The 19,747-nt window shown below is 48.4% G+C and overlaps 1 long non-coding RNA gene across 1 annotated transcript in view; it reads right to left on the reverse strand.

Moving 5' to 3' along the window:
* Positions 1–5,864: 5,864 nt before the first annotated feature.
* Positions 5,865–19,747, reverse strand: part of LOC147109201 (uncharacterized) — a 69,346-nt gene continuing 55,463 nt past the window's right edge. Inside the window, exons 2-3 of the long non-coding RNA XR_015080417.1 lie at positions 8,803–8,843; positions 5,865–7,673 (exon numbers count right to left, since the gene is read on the reverse strand). This is a non-coding gene — a long non-coding RNA (uncharacterized LOC147109201). The remainder of the gene's footprint in view (positions 7,674–8,802; positions 8,844–19,747) is intronic.

The following is a 19,747-nucleotide window of genomic DNA, read 5'->3' on the forward strand; positions in this document are numbered from 1 at the left end:
ACTGTCTGTGTGGAGTTTGCACATTCTCCCCGTGTTTGCGTGGGTTTCCTCCGGGTGCTCCGGTTTCCTCCCACAGTCCAAAGATGTGCGGGTTAGGTTGATTGGCTATGATAAATTGACCCTTAGTGTTAGGGGGATTAAATACGTGGGGTTACGGGGATAGGGTGGGAATATGTGTTGGTGTAGGGGTTACGGGGATCGGGTGGGATATGTGTCGGTGCAGGCTCGATGGGCTGAAATGGCCTCTATCTGCACTGTGGGGTTTCTGTGATTCTGTGATTCTGTGATTCTCTGACTATATAAGCTGTGTCTTTATGCATTTCTCCACTTCACCTGAAGAAGGAGCAGTGCTCCGAAAGCTTGTGATTTCAAATAAAGCTGTTGGACTATAACCTGGTGTTGTGTGACTTCTTACATTTGTCCACCCCAGTCCAACTCCGGCATCTCCACACCATGGCTACTATCGACACCACAAACTGCCGGCTCAAAGTGGAGAGGATCTCCAAGAAGATCGCGCATATCGACACAGACATCAAGTTTCTACAGAGATGCAAGAAAGCAGACAAGATCCCGAAAGGACTACAGAACACTAACCCACTCAAGTCGACCTACAACACAGACTACGCTGAGAGATTCTGCCGTCGTACCTCTCGCACACTCCTCAACCATCTCGTACACCAGCTCTACAGCAGACGCCGCAACTTCGAAACCGAGATGGAGTCCATGTTCTCAGACTGTGCTCAGGACGCAGCAGACCAGCTACGAGACACCGCCAAACAAACAAGGCAACGGAACTACGCTACCTACATGCACACCAAGAACAGGAAGCTTGAGAAACTTGGCATCACCAGCAGCAGCAACCAAGCCTCCCCCGGTACCACGGTTGAAACCACAGGGAAATCCATCGTCAACCTGTCCGACCACACCCTTCAACCAGCCGAAATTGAAGTTCTCAGCCAAGGGCTCAATTTCTGCCCCACCACCAAAATGGACCCCATCGGTCTCGCGGCAGACACAGAGGAATTCATCAGGAGAATGAGGCTCCGGGAATTCTTCCACAAATCCCAAGATGTCAGCAGCGAACCCAATGAGACAATCAATGATCCGGAACAGCAGACAGAGGGATCCGCAGTGCAGCAACCGAAGAAGAAAGAGTCAAATTGGACCCCTCCGGAGGGTCGCTGCCCTAAGCTTGACATGTATGCTCAAGCTGTCAGGAGATGCATCAACGCCAGATTCATCAGCCGCACTCACAAGACAGTCCAGAATGTCACCCGAGCACAACGCAACGCCATCCACGCTCTCAAGACCAACCGCAACATCGTCATCAAACCAGTAGACAAAGGAGGTGCCATCGTCATACAGAACAGAACGGACTATTGCAAAGAAGTATACCGACAACTGGACAACCAGGAACACTACAGACAGTTACCTGCAGATCCGACCAAAGAACACACCCGCCAACTCAACAGACTGATCAAAACCTTCGATCCAGACCTTCAAAGCATCCTACATGCTCTCATCCCACGTACTCCCCGCGTGGGAGACTTCTACTGCCTCCCAAAGATACACAAAGCCAACACACCTGGATGTCCTATCGCATCAGGCAACGGAACCCTGTGTGAGAACCTCTCTAGATATGTCGAGGGCATCCTGAAACCCATCGTACAGGGAACCCCCAGCTTCTGTCGCGACACTACAGACTTCTTACAGAAGCTCAGCACCCACGGACCAGTTGAACCAGGAACACTCCTCGCCACAATGGACGTCTCGGCACTCTACACCAGTATCCCCCACGATGACGGCATCGCTGCGACAGCCTCAGTACTCAACACCAACAACAGCCAATCTCCAGGCGCCATCCTACAACTCATCCGCTTCATCCTTGACCACAATGTCTTCACCTTCGACAACCAGTTCTTTACCCAAACACACGGAACAGCCATGGGGACCAAATTCGCACCCCAATACGCAAACATCTTCATGCACAAGTTCGAGCAAGACTTCTTCGCTGCACAGGATCTCCAACCAATGCTATACACCAGATACATCGATGACATTTTCTTCCTATGGACCCACGGCGAAGAATCACTGAAAAGACTACACGATAACATCAACAAGTTCCATCCCACCATCAAACTCACCATGGACTACTCCTCAGAATCAGTCTCATTCCTGGACACACGAATCTCCATCAAAGACGGACACCTCAGCACTTCACTCTACCACAAGCCCACGGACAACCTCACGATGCTTCACTTCTCCAGCTTCCACCCTAACCACGTTAAAGAAGCCATCCCCTATGGACAAGCCCTGCGAATACACAGGATCTGCTCAGACGAGGAGGAACGCGATGGACACCTACAGACACTGAAAGACGCCCTTGTAAGAACGGGATATGATGCTCGACTCGTCGATCGACAGTTCTGACGGGCCACAGCGAAAAATCGCATAGACCTCCTCAGAAGACAAACACGGGACACAACCAACAGAGTACCCTTCGTCGTCCAGTACTTCCCCGGAGCGGAGAAACTACGCCATGTTCTTCGCAGCCTTCAACATGTCATCGATGACGACGAACACCTCGCTAAGGCCATCCCCACGCCTCCACTACTCGCTTTCAAACAGCTGCCTAACCTCAAACAGACCATTGTTCGCAGCAAATTACCCAGCTTTCAGGAGAACAGCGACCACGACACCACACAACCCTGCCACAGCAACCTCTGCAAGACATGTCAGATCATCAACACAGATACCATCATCACACGTGAGGACACCACCCACCAGGTACATGGTACATACTCATGTGACTCGGCCAACGTTGTCTACCTCATACGTTGCAGGAAAGGATGCCCCGGAGCATGGTACATCGGCGAGACCATGCAGACATTGTGACAACGGATGAACGGACACCGCGCAACAATCACCAGACAGGAGTGTTCCCTTCCAGTCGGGGAACACTTCAGCAGTCAAGGACATTCAGCCTCCGATCTTCGGGTAAGCATTCTCCAAGGTGGCCTTCGAGACACACGACAACGCAAAATCGTCGAGCAGAAACTGATAGCCAAGTTCCGCACCCATGAGGACGGCCTCAACCGAGATCTTGGGTTCATGTCACGCTACATGTAACCCCACCTGATGCAGGGTCATCCAGACTCGAGTCGACATTGGCTTGTTCTCTCTACACAGATGCGGCCGGACCTGCTGTGATTTCCAGCCAAAAAAAATGTTTTTTGTCTGTTTTTTTGTTTTTCATACAGACCCCAGCATCTGCAATATTTGACCCCTTGTGACCCCACCTCATTGTTCTTTGATGTAATGTTTCCCTGACTGACCTGTTTGGACACCATTCACACCTTTGACTGCTGTGATTATCTCTCTGCCGAGGTGTGATAAATGGCAGTTGGAAAGGTTACCTGTAAACATCTGACATGATTCTCTGACTATATAAGCTGTGTCTTTATGCATTTCTCCACTTCACCTGAAGAAGGAGCAGCGCTCTGAAAGCTTGTGATTTCAAATAAAGCTGTTGGACTATAACCTGGTGTTGTGTGACTTCTTACATTTGTCCACCCCAGTCCAACTCCGGCATCTCCACACCATGGCTTCTGTTGTTTTAGTTTCACTATTGACTTCCACCAGTAAAGACGTGTTTTTGTTCAACTCCTGCTGTCCGTGTCTCAATCATTCACGGACATAATACCAATTTGCATAAATTTTGGTAGTTACTGTCTGCTTTAGGTGCCTGCAAAACATTGGAAATGGTCGGGATCCGAGCGGGTAAGTAACCAACTTGTTTTTAAGTGCCCACTCGCCCGATTTCTGGCAGGTGGATAGGATTAGAAACATAGGAACAGGGGTAGGCCATTCAGCCCCTCGAGCCAGTTCTGCCATTCAATGAGATCATGGCTGATCTGCGATCTAACTCCATATACCCGCCTTTGACCCATATCCCTTAATATCTTTGGTTAACAAAAAGTTATCAACCTCCGATTTAAAATTAACAATTGATCTAGCATCAATTGCCATTGTGGACGAAAGTTCCAAACTTCTACCACCCTTTGTGTGTAGAAGTGTTCCCTAATTTCACCCCACGAAAGGTCTGGCTCTAATTTTTAGACTGTGCCCACTAGTCCTAGAATCCCCAAACAGCAGAAATAGTTTCTCTCGATCTACCCTATCTGTTCCCCTTAATATCCTGAAAACTTCGATCAGATCACCCCTTAACCTTCTAAATTCTAGGGAATACAACCCTAATTTGTGTAATCTCTCTTCGTAACAACCCTTCAAGTCCGGGTATCATTCTGGTAAACCTACGCTGCACTCCCCCCAAGGCCAATATATCCTTCCTAAGGTGTGGTGCCCAAAACTGCTCACAGTACTCCAGGTGTGGTCTAATCAGGATTTTGTATATCTGCAGCATAACTTCTCCCCCCTTGTATTCTAGTCCTCTAGATATAAAGGACAGCATTCCATTAGCCTTTTTGATTATTTTCTGTACCTGTTCATGACATTTTAATGATCTATGTACCTGGACCCCCAAGTCTCTTTGGACATCCACTGTTTTTAGTTTTTCACCATTTAGTAAGTACCCTGTTCTATTCTTTTTAGGTCCAAAGTGGATGACCTCACATTTGCTTACATTGAAGTCCATTTGCCACAGTTTTGTCCATTCACTTAATCTATCAATATCTCTTTGTAATTTTATGCTTTCATCTACACTGCCTACAATGTCGCTTATCTTTGTGTCATCGGCACATTTGTATTTATGACTTTCTATGTCACATCCTGCCAATTTGAGTACCTATTCATTATCCCTACTCTCTGTCTCCTGCCGCTCAACCACTTTCCAAACCTGGTCAATAATTTGCCTTCAGTTCCATGGACTTCTACCTTAAATAACAATCTCTTATATGAGACTTTATCAAATGCCTTCTGGAAGTTCATATAAATAACATCCCTGTCCACTACTTTAAGATCAGGGGTTAAGATCAACCCCATTGATTCTTTTAAGTTTTTCACGCTGTTTCATTATTCTGATAGAAGTAATATTATCTCACTTGAGATATTTTATAACCAGGGCTGAATGTTCTTCATAGGCTAACGCTCTGTGCTGCAAAGTGGAGACTTGAGTCCCATTTGTCTCAGTTCCTGATCTAAGCCACCAAAGTTAGGAGATACTAAGCTGCAGGAACTTCCAGCAGGAAGAAGGTAAAACTTGAAGGGAGACTCGTGTCTGGGTTACATAGGATTACACAGGATATACAGCACAGAAACAGGCCATTCAGCCCTACCAGTCCATGCCGGCGTTTATGCTCCACTCGAGCATCCTCCCGTTTTTCCTCATCTAAATCTATCAGCATAACCCTCTATTCCCTTCTCCCCCATATGCTTATCTAGCCTCCCTTTAAATACGTCTATACTATTCGCTTCAACCAATCCCTGTGGTAGCGAGTTCCACATTCTCACCACTCTTTGGGTAAAGAAGTTTCTTCTGAATTTTCTATTGGATTTCTTGGTGACTATCTTATATTGATGTCCTCTAGTTTTGCTCTTCCCCACAAGTGGAAACATTCTCTCTGTGTCTACTCTATCAAGAACATTCATGATTTTAAAGACCTTCCTAATGCCAGGCTAAAATGGCTCACTAAAGGATCCTTTAATGTCTGGCTAATGGCTGGGGAGCAAACCATGTTTACCCCATCGGCTGCGGACATCAAACCATACAGGTGAAGGAAGGGGGATAATTCATATTGATAAAATGCACAAGCTTACCAAAATACCTCCTCATAAAAATAAAATAAAACAACACTTTAGAGCTGAAGCTGATGATTTTCCTTTCAACAATTGTGATAGCTACATAATCTTGACAAACACATTCAATGTATGTTGTTTCTGATATTGTCCACCATATCATCAACTACATTTGAAATTTACACAGAAGTTACAAAGATACCCTGGCTTCCACAGTGTATGCTGCATATTATGAGAACTTCATGCCCTGTGCCTTTAAACCTTCTTTGTGAATTCTGGGCTCATCAAGGTGTGAAGGACGTTGGCCCTGGGTAATACGATGCATCGCATTTCAGACACCGAGGGCTGGATTTCCCTCCGAGATCCTGCCCCAAATTTGGCAGGATAGCCACAGTAAACTGGGAAAACTGGGAAAATCGACCGAATCCAAGGCCTAATCAAAATATTTTCCACCTTCATGCGTCTTCCATCCCCTGTAAATCACCTTTGCCTCTTCACGTGCCGCCGTGGCGAAATTGTTGCATCGCCGCCGGAATTTTCCGTTCTTGCAACAGGGAGCTCCCTCACGGTGGCGGACATCCTGCCAGGAGCCCGCCCTGCATAGTTAATGACCCCCTTAGGTCAATGGCCTTGTAGGGGCAGGCAGAGGTTCTAGTGCCATACAGAAATCTTCATGCCATGGCTGGGACCTGGCACGTCCAGATCCCCAGGGAGTCTGGCTGTTATGGGGGGATATTTTTTTTTTCGTCCTCAGGATGTGGGTGTCACTAGCAAGGCCGACATTTATTGCCCATCCCTATTTTCCCTGGATACTACTGAGTGGCTTGCTAGGCCACTTCAAACGGGTAATTAAGAATCTTCCACATTGGCATGGGACTGGAGTCATGTATAGGGCAAAGGCGGCAAGTTTTCTTCACTGAAGAACATGAATGAATCAGTTGGGTTTTTAGGACAATTCCGGCAGCTTCTTGGTCAGTTTTTCTGATACCAGCTTTTATATTTTCAGATTTTTTTTTACAACTGTCTTCAAATTCTCAAACTGCCATGGTGGGATTAAAATTGTGAAAAAATAAACAATGTGCCAAATTTTCAGCAGCGAAGTGGTTAATAATTCTAGCAAAATACATACCAAAATTTGTTTGAGAGCAGCGATACTACACAGCTCATTAAGGCTGTTTAAAAGGATATATAAAGGCGGCAAATTACTTGCTGCCTGCATTGAAATATTGATCTTGGAATGCCTTTTAGTAACCGTAGGAACTAAAGGTCAGGCTTAAGAGCCATGACTGTTATGAACTGTAAGCAAAAGGAAATCAAGGTCTCTGTTGCAGAAGTGATTAGCGTTTGTTTGGCTCATACTGGCATTCATGCATGTGCAATACCTTGTAATCCATCATTAATTATAGTCAATCATGGTGTCTCTAAAAAAACAATAATCATATCAAGAAACGGCAATACATGATACGGTGGGAGAAGGCCCTGGGAGTGAGTGAACTGAGGAACGTGACAAAAAAGGTATTCAAAAAAATAATCTTTCTTTGATCTTTATTTGACGTGAACTGCAACAAAAGTAAAAAGACAGTAAGAGGCATATTTTAGGCTTAGTGTTTGATATTCTCATTGAACTGCTCTGTCAGTAGACATGTGGTGAAGCAGGCCCTAAATCTGGTGATGTCCAGAAGCCAAGCTGAGACTTACTGAGGGCATGCTGAGTAGCCCCTTGACATAGGAGGAGCAGGACCAAGCTCCGCCCTCTCCCAATCCTCCCGCATTTTGAGGGCCCTTGGTTGGAATCCTGGTGGAACTGGATTTGAACCCATTTTCTGCTCCTTCATCGGACAATTCACCTAATTTCCACTCAGGGCCCGATTGAAATGTGTTTTATTATTTTTAATGCTTTCAGTAAAGTTGGGAAGGACCTAGAGACAAGAGAAAAGGTGTAATCGTTAGGATAGCATTGGGAGGCTGCACAATTGCAAAAGGTATGCATCATAATGTAGTTTGTTTCGTCAAACTGGCTGAACGTGTGGATTTTTTAATTTGTTTTTTATGGGATGTGGGCGTCGCTGGCAAGGCCAACATTTATTGCCCATCCCTAATTGCCTTTGTGAAGGTGGTGATGAGCTGCCTTCTTGAACCGCTGCAGTCCGTGTAATGAAGGTACTCCCACAGTGCTGTTAGGGGGGGATTTCCAGGATTTTGACCCAGCGCCGATGAAGGATCGGCGATATACTTCCAAGTCAGGATGGTGTGTGACTTGAAGGGGAACTTGGAGATAGTGGTGTTCCCATGTGCCTGCTGCCCTTGTAATTCTAGGTGGAAGAGGTCGTGGGTTTGGGAGGTGCTGCCGAAGAAGCCTTGGCGAGTTGCTACAGTACATCTTGTAGATGGTACACACTATAGCTACGATACGCCGGTGGTAGAGGGAGTGAATGTTTAAGGTGGTGGGCTGCTTTGTCCTTGATGGTGTCGAGCTTCTTGAGTGTTGTTGGAGCTGCACGCATCCAGGCAAGTGGAGAGTATTCCATCACACTCCTTACTTGTGTCTTGTAGATGGTGGAAAGGCTTTGGGGAGTCAGGAGGTGAGACACTCGCCGCAGAATACCTAGCCTCTGACCTGCTCTTGTTGCCACAGTATTTATGTGGCTGGTCCAGTTAAGTTTCTAGTCAATGGTGACCCCCGGGATGTTGATGGTAGGGGATTCGGCGATGGTAATACCGTTGAATGTCAAGGGGAGGTGGTTAGACTCTCGCTTGTTGGAGATAGTCATTGCCTGCCACTTCTGTGGCACGAATGTTACCTACCAACTATCACCCCAAGCCTGAAGGTCATCCAGGCCTTGTTGCATGTGGGCATGGACTGCTTCATTATCTGAGGAGTTGTGAATGGCGCTGAACACTTAATGAAGGGGTACAGAGTTGTCAGAGACCCTGTTCAGTGAAGCTGCAATCTCAAACTGCCTGATGTGCACATCTCTAGCAGATCCACAACTTTCCATGGGATGCTGCACTGGCTCACTCAGGATCATGAGGTTAGCTGGTCCTCACCTGGTCTTGCTCCTTTCACGATTATTATGTGGCATTTTGTCCTACAGAAAGAGAGGGTGAGAGTTAATGAGTGGCTACTGAACAGAGAGTGCAGGTGTGTATGGCTTGTGCTGGCAATGAATGCCTATGCTGAGAGGGAGAAGAAGCAGGATAAAAGCAGGATGAAGAGATGTTGAATGGGAGGCAAGTGTCTGGAGTGTGAAGTGAGGAAGGAGTCCTGGGAGAAATTGGTGATTCTGCAAAAGCCACCAAGTGAGCAGAGAATGCTACTAGTGGATGGTGTGAAGAAAACAAGAAAGAGGTGAGTGTGTCTTTGGGATCAGAATGAGAGGTGGTGTCATGTGCCCTTGTGCTGGGTGGTGAAGGAAGTGATGGAGGGAATAGAATTATTCAGAGTGTTCAGAGAGAGGGGTTGAAGGCCTACTGCCATGTGTTCTAGAGAGCGGGTGATAAATGAAGAGCAGTACTCAACCTTGCTGCTCTAATGAGGTCATTGAAGCACTTCCAGCACTGTACCCATGTCTTGGGGGTGACACGTCTGGAGCTGATGACCTCTGCAATGTCCCTCAGTGTCTGGTGGATAACATGTTTAGCAACCCCTCTGGCACTGCTGGGGAACGGGAGTTCCCTTCTCGTCCTCACCTCTTCCAGAAGCACTTCCAGGGAGGCCTCTGAGAACCTTGACGCCTGCCTACTACAAATTTCTGAGAAGTGGCTGGGTTTCCTGTCGGAACAACCATTTCAGCGGGACATCCGCCAGTCACATTACAATGAAGCCCAGGAATTAAAATAACCCGCGGCCTGTTTTCAGCAGAAGTTTTAAACTCACCTCATTTCTGACCCACCCAAAATCCACCCAAACTTAAAATCAGGGCCACTGTCTATGTTAACATTTTTTTTTACAAAGGTATAGCTTACTTCATTGAGTTACGATCTTTTTTATTACTTTGTCTACTCAAGAAAATTGTCCATTGTAAATATAGAACTATATTATATGATGGTTTCATATGTGCTCATTTGTCTTTTGTAAAATAAATTTGCTTAATATTTTAAATTTAAAATATGGTTTGATATCATGCTCTATCATTTTTGATCAGTGTGAAATGCATTGGACAAGTCCAGTGCCTAAAAACAATTACCAGAAAATGTTTGCTGTTCATTTCTCAGGCATGTTACCAAAAGCTTCCCTAGATCTAAAAGGAAGGATAGACACTCATGGGCTAGATTTTCGGGGAGCCGTCAGGCAGGGTTTCAGGCGTGTGGGGGGGGAAAATCTCGAATTTGGGGTCCCGACACCATCCCGTTCAAAACCCCGCCCCACGTAAGTTTCAGGGGCGGCGGGTACCCGCCCCGCACTGGGACCCGCCGAAACCAGGTGGGAAGGGATTAGTGCCAATTAACTGCGTGTTAACTACCTGTTAACAGGCAGTTTTTAACCTAATCCCTATTTTGAGGGGTTTTGTGTGGGTTTCCCGACGGCTCCAAACCACGCCAGGTTAGCGAGGCGGGCCGTCGGGTTGAAGGAGTTGGAGGGGTCGCGATGTCGGTGCTCAGGTGAGTGATGGGTGCATGAGTGCAAAGGTAAGTGTGTTTGGTGTGTCTAAAGTGTGTAAAGAACTTTTACTTACCTGTACTTACCTTAACAGCCTTTCTTCCTGTAGCCGTCGGGAGCGCATCACTCAGCCGGAACTGAAAGCTGAACGGCTGCAATCTGTCAAAAGTGACAGCCTTCAGCTTTGAGTGCCGGTGAGTGTTCTAACTGAGTCTGTGCAGAATGACTCAGCTTAGAACTCAGAGTGTCAGTGTTTCACAGCTTCAAACAGCTGTGAGACGCTGATATTTCATCTGTCAAGATCTCTTGACAGATGAAATTTCAGTCTGTGACATCACCTGTTGCCGGGTGGCCCTTAATTGGCCTGCTGAGCCCGCTGGGCGGGCTCAACAAGGTCAATCAAGGGAAAATCGCGCGGATTGGCTGGACGTCGAAGTAGGCGGGTCAATAACCCGAAAGGGGAAGTCCCGCCTTCTTCCCGACAGGTTCGGCAAAATCTACCCCATGGACTCACCCATGAGTGTGATCAAAGATATGAGAGCCAAAATATTCTAGGCTAAGAAGGTTAGAAGACACTCAAAAATTAAACAAAAAGCATAAGAGGGAGAAATTGGGCACTTTAGCTCCTTATGTTAGCGCCTCCTGGGGGGCGCTAACGAGGTGCTACTGGCTTTGCGACCGGGTGCGGCAATAGTACCGACGCCTGCAAAATAGAAGTGGAGGTTTGCGACGGCGGAAACCACTAGCGCCATGTTCTCCTGTGGCTGGAGATTGCGACGTCATCCAGATGCGCAACACCCCGGCTCTGAAATTGACTCTCGCCCCCTGCCTGAGCACCTGCCATTAGCAACGACAGATAGAGGAGGCGGAATGCAATGGGATGAGTGCTGGAGGAGCGCTATGTACAGGCGTTAACTTCTGGTTTTTTTGGTCGGCAAAGAGTGCTGCCTTGTCAGTTTGACAAAAGCAAACAGGCGTTTTCTGCGATTTGAGCGTTCTCAACTTGAAGGAGTATTCTGGCTAAGAAAAATTTATCACTTTCATTTGGGCTACGTTTGATAGTGCAACATTTCCATCATTTAATGGGGGCTGCACTGGCACTGGACCTCGCCCTCCAGCATCACCATCGGAGGCAGCGGTAGCAGAGAGAAAGATTGCAAAATGTGGCCAGAGGGAGAAGGGCCAACAGGGCTCTCAACAGGAGGTCTTACCCTCCCAGGGTATTACGGCAGCATTTCTCCTACATCAATTTCACTGAGGAACAGTGACTTAGAAGGCTCCCCTTCACCAGGAACGTGGTCACTGAGCTCTGCCACCTCCTGCAGCCAGACCTCGAGCCTCACGTCAGGAGCACCACCATCTCTCTCAGTGGCAGTCAAGGTCACCATCGCCCTCAATTTCTACACCAGCGGATCCTTCCAGTGTGCAACAGGAGACATATCTAACATATTGCAGTTTGCCGTCCATTGCTGCATCTGTCAGGTCACAGATGCTCTCCACAGAAGGAGAAGGGACTACACACAATACTCAAGATGTGGTCTCACCAAGGCCTGTACAACTGCAGCAAGACATCCTTGTTCCTGTACTCAAGCCCTCTCGCTACGAAGGCCAACATACCATTTGCCTTCTTAACCGCCTGCTGCACCTGCATGCTTACCTTCAGCGACTGGTGCACAAGGACACCCAGGTCTCGTTGCACTTCCCCTTCTCCCAATCTATTGCCATTCAGATAATAATCTGCCTTCTTGTTTTTGACACCAAAGTGGATAACCTCGCATTTATCCACGTTATATTGCATCTGCCATGCTTCTGCCCAATCACCCAACCTGTCCAAATCATCCTGGAGTTTCTCGGCATCCTTCTCACAGCACACATGCCCACCCAGCTTTGTGTTGTCGGCAAACTTGGAGATATTACATCTAGCTCCCTCATCTAGATCATTAATATATATTGTGAATAGCTGGGGTCCAAGGACTGATCCCTGCAGTACCCCACTAGTCACTGCCTGCCACTCGGAAAAAGACCCGTTTATTCCAACTCTTTGCTTTCTGTCTGCCAACCAGTTCTCTATCCAAGTCAATACCTTGCCCCCAATCCCATGTGCCTTAACTTTACATGCTAATCTCTTATGCGGGACCTTACCGAACGCCTTTTGAAAGTCCAAATACACCACATCCACTGGTTCTCCCTTATCTATTTTACCAGTTACATCCTCAAAAAATTCCAGTAGATTAGTTAAGCACGATTTACCCTTTGTAAATCCATATTGACTATGTCTGATCCGGTCACTGTTTTCCAAGTGCTCTGCTATTACATCTTTTATAATGGACTCTAACATTTTCCTCACTACCGATGTCAGGCTTACCGGTCTGTAATTCCCCGTTTTCTCTCTACCACCGTTTTTGAATAGTGGGGTAACATTAGCTACCGTCCAATCCATGGGTACTGTTCCAGAGTCTATCGAATTTTGGAAGATGACCAGCAATTCATCTACTATTTCTAGGGCCACTTCCTTAAGTACCCAAGGATGTAGATTATCAGGCCCTGGGGATTTATCGGCCTTCAATCCCGTCAATTTCCCGAACACCATTTCCCTACAAATACTGAGGCCTAGAAATTCAGTTGCTTGCGCCAGCCGGTAGCGCCTTAGGAGGAGGAGATGTTGGGCGCTAGGCGGCTAGCGGCCGGGTGCAGCGCGATCTGCGCCTCTCCCCAACTTCACTAGAGATTTAGCGTCGGCGCAAAGTCTTTGCGCGCGCTCAGCTGCGCGCGCAGATCCTGACGTCATTTCATCGTGCAACGCCCTTTGTGCGCCCAAAACCGGAACTTCAGTGGCGCCGCCCTTCTTTGCGCCTGGCGCCCCCAGCGACTGGTAGAGGGGAACGGTTCCCAGTCGCTGCGGGGTGCGGGGGGCGCTATTTAAAGGGGACTCCTCCTGCATTATAAGTGACAGCCATTTTGTGCCAATCCTTCTGTGTGAGAGACAAAGGCAGAGAGCTTTCTGCTTTGACTCAGCGCTCGCACAGGTACTTCAGGCCAGAGCTTTGCACTTGGATTTCACTTTCAGTGCCATAGCCTTGAGTCGCCACATATACTGTAATGGGTGGAAACGTTGGCTTTCTGCATTGCATTCAAAGGGATCAGAGACGCCGTGAGAGAGTGCCAGTCATGGCCAGACGGAGAAGGGCCAACAGGTGTCGGCACAGGAGGCCTTACCCACCCAGGGTATACCGCCAGCAGTTCTCATATCTGAACATGTCTGAGGAGCAGTGTGTTCGGAGGCTGCGATTCAGAAGGGAGGTGGTCACTGAGATCTGCCACCTGCTTCGCAGAGATCTGCAGCCACAGCTGAGGAGCAGGATGTCTCTGTCGGTGGCAGTGAAGGTGACGGTGGCTCTCAACTTCTATGCCACCGGCTCCTTCCAATCCGCTACTGGGGACATTGCCAACATCTCCCAGTTTGCGGTACATTGCTGCATCCGACAGGTGAACAATGCCCTTTTCAGAAGGAGACGTCTGTAAATCTCCTTCCCCATGACCCTGGACAAGCAGCTAGAGCCTACAATGGGATTTGGAAGAATAGCGGGCTTCCCCATGGTCCAGGGCGTAGAACTGATGAACCAGCATTGGTCAGGCCTTGCTTCAGGGCTGCAGTGCGCAGGGCATGGCAGCCAGACAAGTCCACCCTCCCCCTTTAAGAGCTGACCGGCGCCAGAGTGTCTGCCGTCAATCAGCAACTCGCCGCACCTGCGCTGCGCCCGCCCTCGGGGGTATCGCCCCGGACCGCCGGCTTAGCGCCTAATGATAGTCGTGCATCGCCTGTTTTAGCGCAGCAGCAACCTCTTGGGGCGATGCAACTGAATATCGGCGAAGGTGGCGCGAACTTGCGCCGGGCGCAAACTTTAGCGGCCGCCCGACTTTAGCACCCCGAACGTGGCTATACTGAATTTCTAGGCCATAGGGTCTAATGAAGGGGAGGAACTGAAAGAAATCAGGCCTAGAAATTCAGTATAGCCACGTTCGGGGCGCTACAGTTGGGCGGCCGCTAAAGTTAGCGCCCGGCGCAAGTTCGCGCCACCTTCGCCGATATTCAGTTGCATCGCCCCAAGAGGTTGCTGCTGCGCTAAAACAGGCGATGCACGACTATCATTAGGCGCTAAGCCGGCGGTCCGGGGCGATACCCCCGAGGGCGGGCGCAGCGCAGGTGCGACGAGTTGCTGATTGACGGCAGACACTCTGGCGCCGGTCAGCTCTTAAAGGGGGAGGGTGGACTTGTCTGGCTGCCATGCCCTGCGCACTGCAGCCCTGAAGCAAGGCCTGACCAATGCTGGTTCATCAGTTCTACGCCCTGGACCATGGGGAAGCCCGCTATTCTTCCAAATCCCATTGTAGGCTCTTGCTGCTTGTCCAGGGTCATGGGGAAGGAGATGTACTGACGTCTCCTTCTGAAAAGGGCATTGTTCACCTGTCGGATGCAGCAATGTACCGCAAACTGGGAGATGTTGGCAATGTCCCCAGTAGCGGATTGGAAGGAGCCGGTGGCATAGAAGTTGAGAGCCACCATCACCTTCACTGCCACCGACAGAGACGTCCTGCTCCTCAGCTGTGGCTGCAGATCTCTGCGAAGCAGGTGGCAGATCTCAGTGACCACCTCCCTTCTGAATCGCAGCCTCCGAACACACTGCTCCTCAGACATGTTCAGATATGAGAACTGCTGGCGGTATACCCTGGGTGGGTAAGGCCTCCTGTGCCGACACCTGTTGGCCCTTCTCCGTCTGGCCATGACTGGCACTCTCTCATGGCGTCTCTGATCCCTTTGAATGCAATGCAGAAAGCCAACGTTTCCACCCATTACAGTATATGTGGCGACTCAAGGCTATGGCACTGAAAGTGAAATCCAAGTGCAAAGCTCTGGCCTGAAGTACCTGTGCGAGCGCTGAGTCAAAGCAGAAAGCTCTCTGCCTTTGTCTCTCACACAGAAGGATTGGCACAAAATGGCTGTCACTTATAATGCAGGAGGAGTCCCCTTTAAATAGCGCCCCCCGCATCCCGCAGCGACAGGGAACCGTTCCCCTCTACCAGTCGCTGGGGGCGCCAGGCGCAAAGAAGGGCGGCGCCACTGAAGTTCCGGTTTGGGGCGCACAAAGGGCGTTGCACGATGAAATGACGTCAGGATCTGCGCGCGCAGCTGAGCACGCGCAAAGACTTTGCGCCGACGCTAAATCTCTAGTGAAGTTGGGGAGAGGCGCAGATCGCGCTGCGCCCGGCCGCTAGCCGCCTAGCGCCCAACATCTCCTCCTCCTAAGGCGCTACCGGCTGGCGCAAGCAACTGAATTTCTAGGCCTATGTTCCCCGACATCTCTGGGAGGTTATTTGTGTCCTCCTTTGTGAAGACAGAACCAAAGTATGTATTTAATTGGTCTGCCATTTCTTTGTTCCCCATTATAAATTCCCCTGATTCTGACTGCAAGGGACCTACGCTTGACTTCACCAATCTTTTTCTCTTCACATATCTATAAAAGCTTTTACAGTCAGTTTTTATGTTCCCTGCAAGCTTACTCTCATACTCTATTTTCCCCCTCTTAATTAATCCCTTTGTCCTCCTTTGTTGAATCCTAAACTGCTCCCAATCCTCAGGTTTACTCCTTTTTCTGGCCAATTTATATGTCCTCTCCTTGGATCTTATGCTATCCCTAATTTCCCTTGTTAGCCACGGTTGAGTCACCTTTTTTGTTATATTTTTATGCCAAACTGGGATGAACAAATTCCGTAGTTCATCCATGCGATCTTTGAATGTTTGCCATTGCCTATCCACCTTTGAGTGACATTCCCCAATCAATCCTACCCAACTCGCGCCTCATACCATCGTAGTTTCTTTTATTTAAATTCAGGACCCTAGTCTCTGAGTCAACTACTTCACTCTCCATCTTAATGAAGAATTCTATCATATTATGATCGCTCCGACCCAAGGGGCCTCGCACAACAAGATTGCTAATTAATCTTTTCTCATTACATACTACCCAGTCTAAGATGGCCTGATCTCTAGTTGGTTCCTCGACATATTGGTCCAGGAAACCATCCCGTATACACTCCAGGAATTCCTCCTCCACAGTATTGTTACTAATTTGGTTAGCCCAATCTATATGTAGATTAAAGTCACCCATGATAACTGCTGTGCCCTTATTGCACGCTTCTCTAATTTCCCTTTTAATGCCATCCCCAACCTCCGCATTACTGTTTGGAGGTCTATATACCACTCCCACTAACGTTTTCTGCCCCTTGGTATTTCTCAGTTCTACCCATACAGATTCCACATCATCAGAACTAATATCCTTCCTTACAATTGTGTTAATCCCCTCTTTAACCAGCAATGCTACCCCACCTCCTTTTCCTTTTTGCCTATTTTTCCTGAATATTGAATACCCCTGGATGTTGAGTTCCCAGCCTTGACCATCCTGGAGCCGTTTCTCCGTAATCCCAATCATATCACATTCGTTTACTTCTATTTGCACAGCTAATTCATCCACCTTATTACGAATGCTCCTCGCATTAAGACACAAAGCCTTCAGGCTTGTTTTTTTAATGCTCTTAAACCTTTTTGAATTATTATTTATTGTGGCCATGTTTGATTTAAACCCTTGATTTCTCTGTCTGGCACTTTTGTTTTTCTCCTTCCTGTCTTTTGCTTTTATCCTCGTTTCCCTTTCCTCTGTCTCCCTGCTCAAGTTCCCAACCCCCTGCCATTTTAGTTTAAACCCTCCCCCAGAGCACTAGCAAACACTCCCCCTAGTACATCGGTTCTGGCCCTGCCCAGGTGCAAACCGTCCGGTTTGTACTGGTCCCACCTCCCCCAGAACCGGTTCCAATGTCCCAGGAATTTGAATCCCTCCCCCTTGCACCATTCCTCTAGCCACATATTCATCTGAAATATCCTTCTATTTCTACTCTGACTAGCACGTGGCACTGGTAGCAATCCTGAGATTACTACCTTTGAGGTTCTATTTTTTAATTTACCTCTTAACTCCCTATATTCAGCTTTTAGGACCTCATCCTGTTTTCTACCTATATCGTTGGTACCTATATGCACCACGACAACTGGCTGTTCACCCTCCCCGAATAACTGCGTTGCGATAGCTGCCTGGCTACCTTGCACAAACTTACGTGATCCTGTTTCTGTGATCGCACATCAGTAGAGTGGTATCCTTGTCTATTGACGAATGCTGCTGGCTGGTGTTCTGGTACTCGGTCGGCAACATGTGGGCAGTCAATGATGGCCTGGACATGAGGGAAGCCAACCAGTGCTGCAAATCCTCGAGCTCTCTCGTGTTGACTGTTGAGGTCAATGGGGAAGGTGCTCCACTTGCCTGCAGGTGAGTGCCCCTTTAAAAACGAATTACGCCATAGGCCCAGATTTTAATGTATTCATGAGGTCTACCCTGCCTGTGACAGGTACCTGGACCACCTCCAAAAAATGGGCAGCTAAAATGGTGGAATGTTGCAGCAACTACTCATCGCCCATTCCCATTGGTTATGTGTTTTAATGATTCCAGAAGCTCCTGATAACTCCACAGCCTATGTATTTTTGCTAAGATCTGTGGCAAGGATATATTTTTAGAACATATGAGATGAAAAATATGTTAAAAAGTGACAAAATTAACTATAATGTGAAGTTGGTAACCACCGTATAACAGGAGTGAAATAACCTAAACTTGTACTAACCCCTTCTTCTTCTTCTTAGGCAGTCCCTTGGAATCGAGGATGACTTGCTTCCACATTAAAAATCAGTTTGCAGGTGACTGATGAGTCCAATGCGGGACCTACAGTCTCTGTCACAGGTGGGGCAGACGGTGGTTGAAGGGGCGGGTGGGTAGGGTGCTTGGGTTCTTTGCGCTCCTTGCACTGCCTGTGCTTGGCTTCCACTTGCTCCCGGCGAAGAGACTCGAGGTGTTCGGCGCCTTCCCGGATGCTTCTCCTCCACTTTGTGCGGTTTTGGGCCAGGGATTCCCAGGTGTCGGTGGGGATGTTACACTTTTTCAAGGAGGTTTTGAGGGTGTCCTTGAAGCGTTTCCTCTGCCCACCTGGGGCTCTCTTGCCATGCCGGAGCTCCGAGTAGAGCGCTTGTTTTGGGAGTCTCGTATCGGGCATGCGGACAATGTGACCCGTCCATCGGAGCTGATTGAGCGTGGTCAAAGCTTCGATGCTGGGGATGTTGGCCTGAGCAAGAACACTGACGTTGGTGCACCTATCCCGCCAGTGGATTTGCAGAACCTTGCGGAGGCAGCATTGGTGGTACCTCTCCAGTGCTTTGAGGTGCCTGCTGTACATGGTCCATTCTCTGAGGCATACAGCAGGGCGGGTATCACTGCTGCTCTGTAGGCCATGAGCTTAGTGCTGGGTTTGAAGTCCTGGTCTTCAAACACTCTCTTCCTCAGGCGACCGAAGGCTGCACTGGCACACTGAAGGCGGTGTTGGACTTCGTCGTCGACGTCTACCCTTGTTGACAGTAGGCTCCCGAGATCTGGAAAGTGGTCCACGTTGTCCAAGGCCTTGTCATGGATTTTGATATACAGGGGGCAGTACTGTGTGGTGGGAGCAGGTTGGTAGAGGACCTCTGTCTTATGGATGTTTAGTGTAAGGCCCATGCTCTTGTATGCTTCGGTGAAGGTGTTGACGATGGTTTGGAGTTCGACCTCCGAGGACTCGTAAAAATCAACATTTCATTGTGCAGTACACACGTCTGCTGCATATATGACAAATAAAATTGAATTGAATTGAGTGAGCGCAGATGCAAGCGTCGTCTGCATACGTAATTCGACGACAGAGGATGTGACGACCTTGGATCTGGACTGGAGGCGACAGAGGTTGAACAGTTTCCCGTTTGTACTGTAAATTAGCTCCACTCCAGCGTGGAACTTACTAAGGGTGAGATGGAGCATTGCAGCAAGGAAGATCGAGAAGAGCGTTGGTGCGATGACACAGCCTTGCTTGACCCCGGTTCATACCTGAATTGGGCCTGTGGTGGAAACGTTGGTCAGGATCACGGCTTGCATGTCATCGTGAAGCAGACGGAGGATGGTGACAAACTTTTGAGGGCAGCCGAATTTGAGGAGGACACTCCATAATCCCTCACGGTTGACAGTGTTGAAGGCCTTTGTGAGATCAAAGCAGGCCATGTACAGTGGTTGGTGCTGTTCCCTGCATTTCTCTTGTAATTGATGTGCAGTGAAGATCATGTCCATTGTGCCCCTTAGTGGGTGTAATCCAGATTGCGACTCTTGGAGGAGCTCTTCGACCACTGAGAGAAGGCGATTGAGGAGGATTCTTGCGATGACTTTCCCTGTGGCAGACAGCAGGGAAACTCCTCTGTAATTACCGCAACGGACTTGTCACCTT

This window comes from Somniosus microcephalus, chromosome 12 (assembly GCF_052327205.1).
Source record: "Somniosus microcephalus isolate GS21.2 chromosome 12, FLI_Smic_1.0, whole genome shotgun sequence".
NCBI lineage: Eukaryota > Metazoa > Chordata > Chondrichthyes > Squaliformes > Somniosidae > Somniosus > Somniosus microcephalus.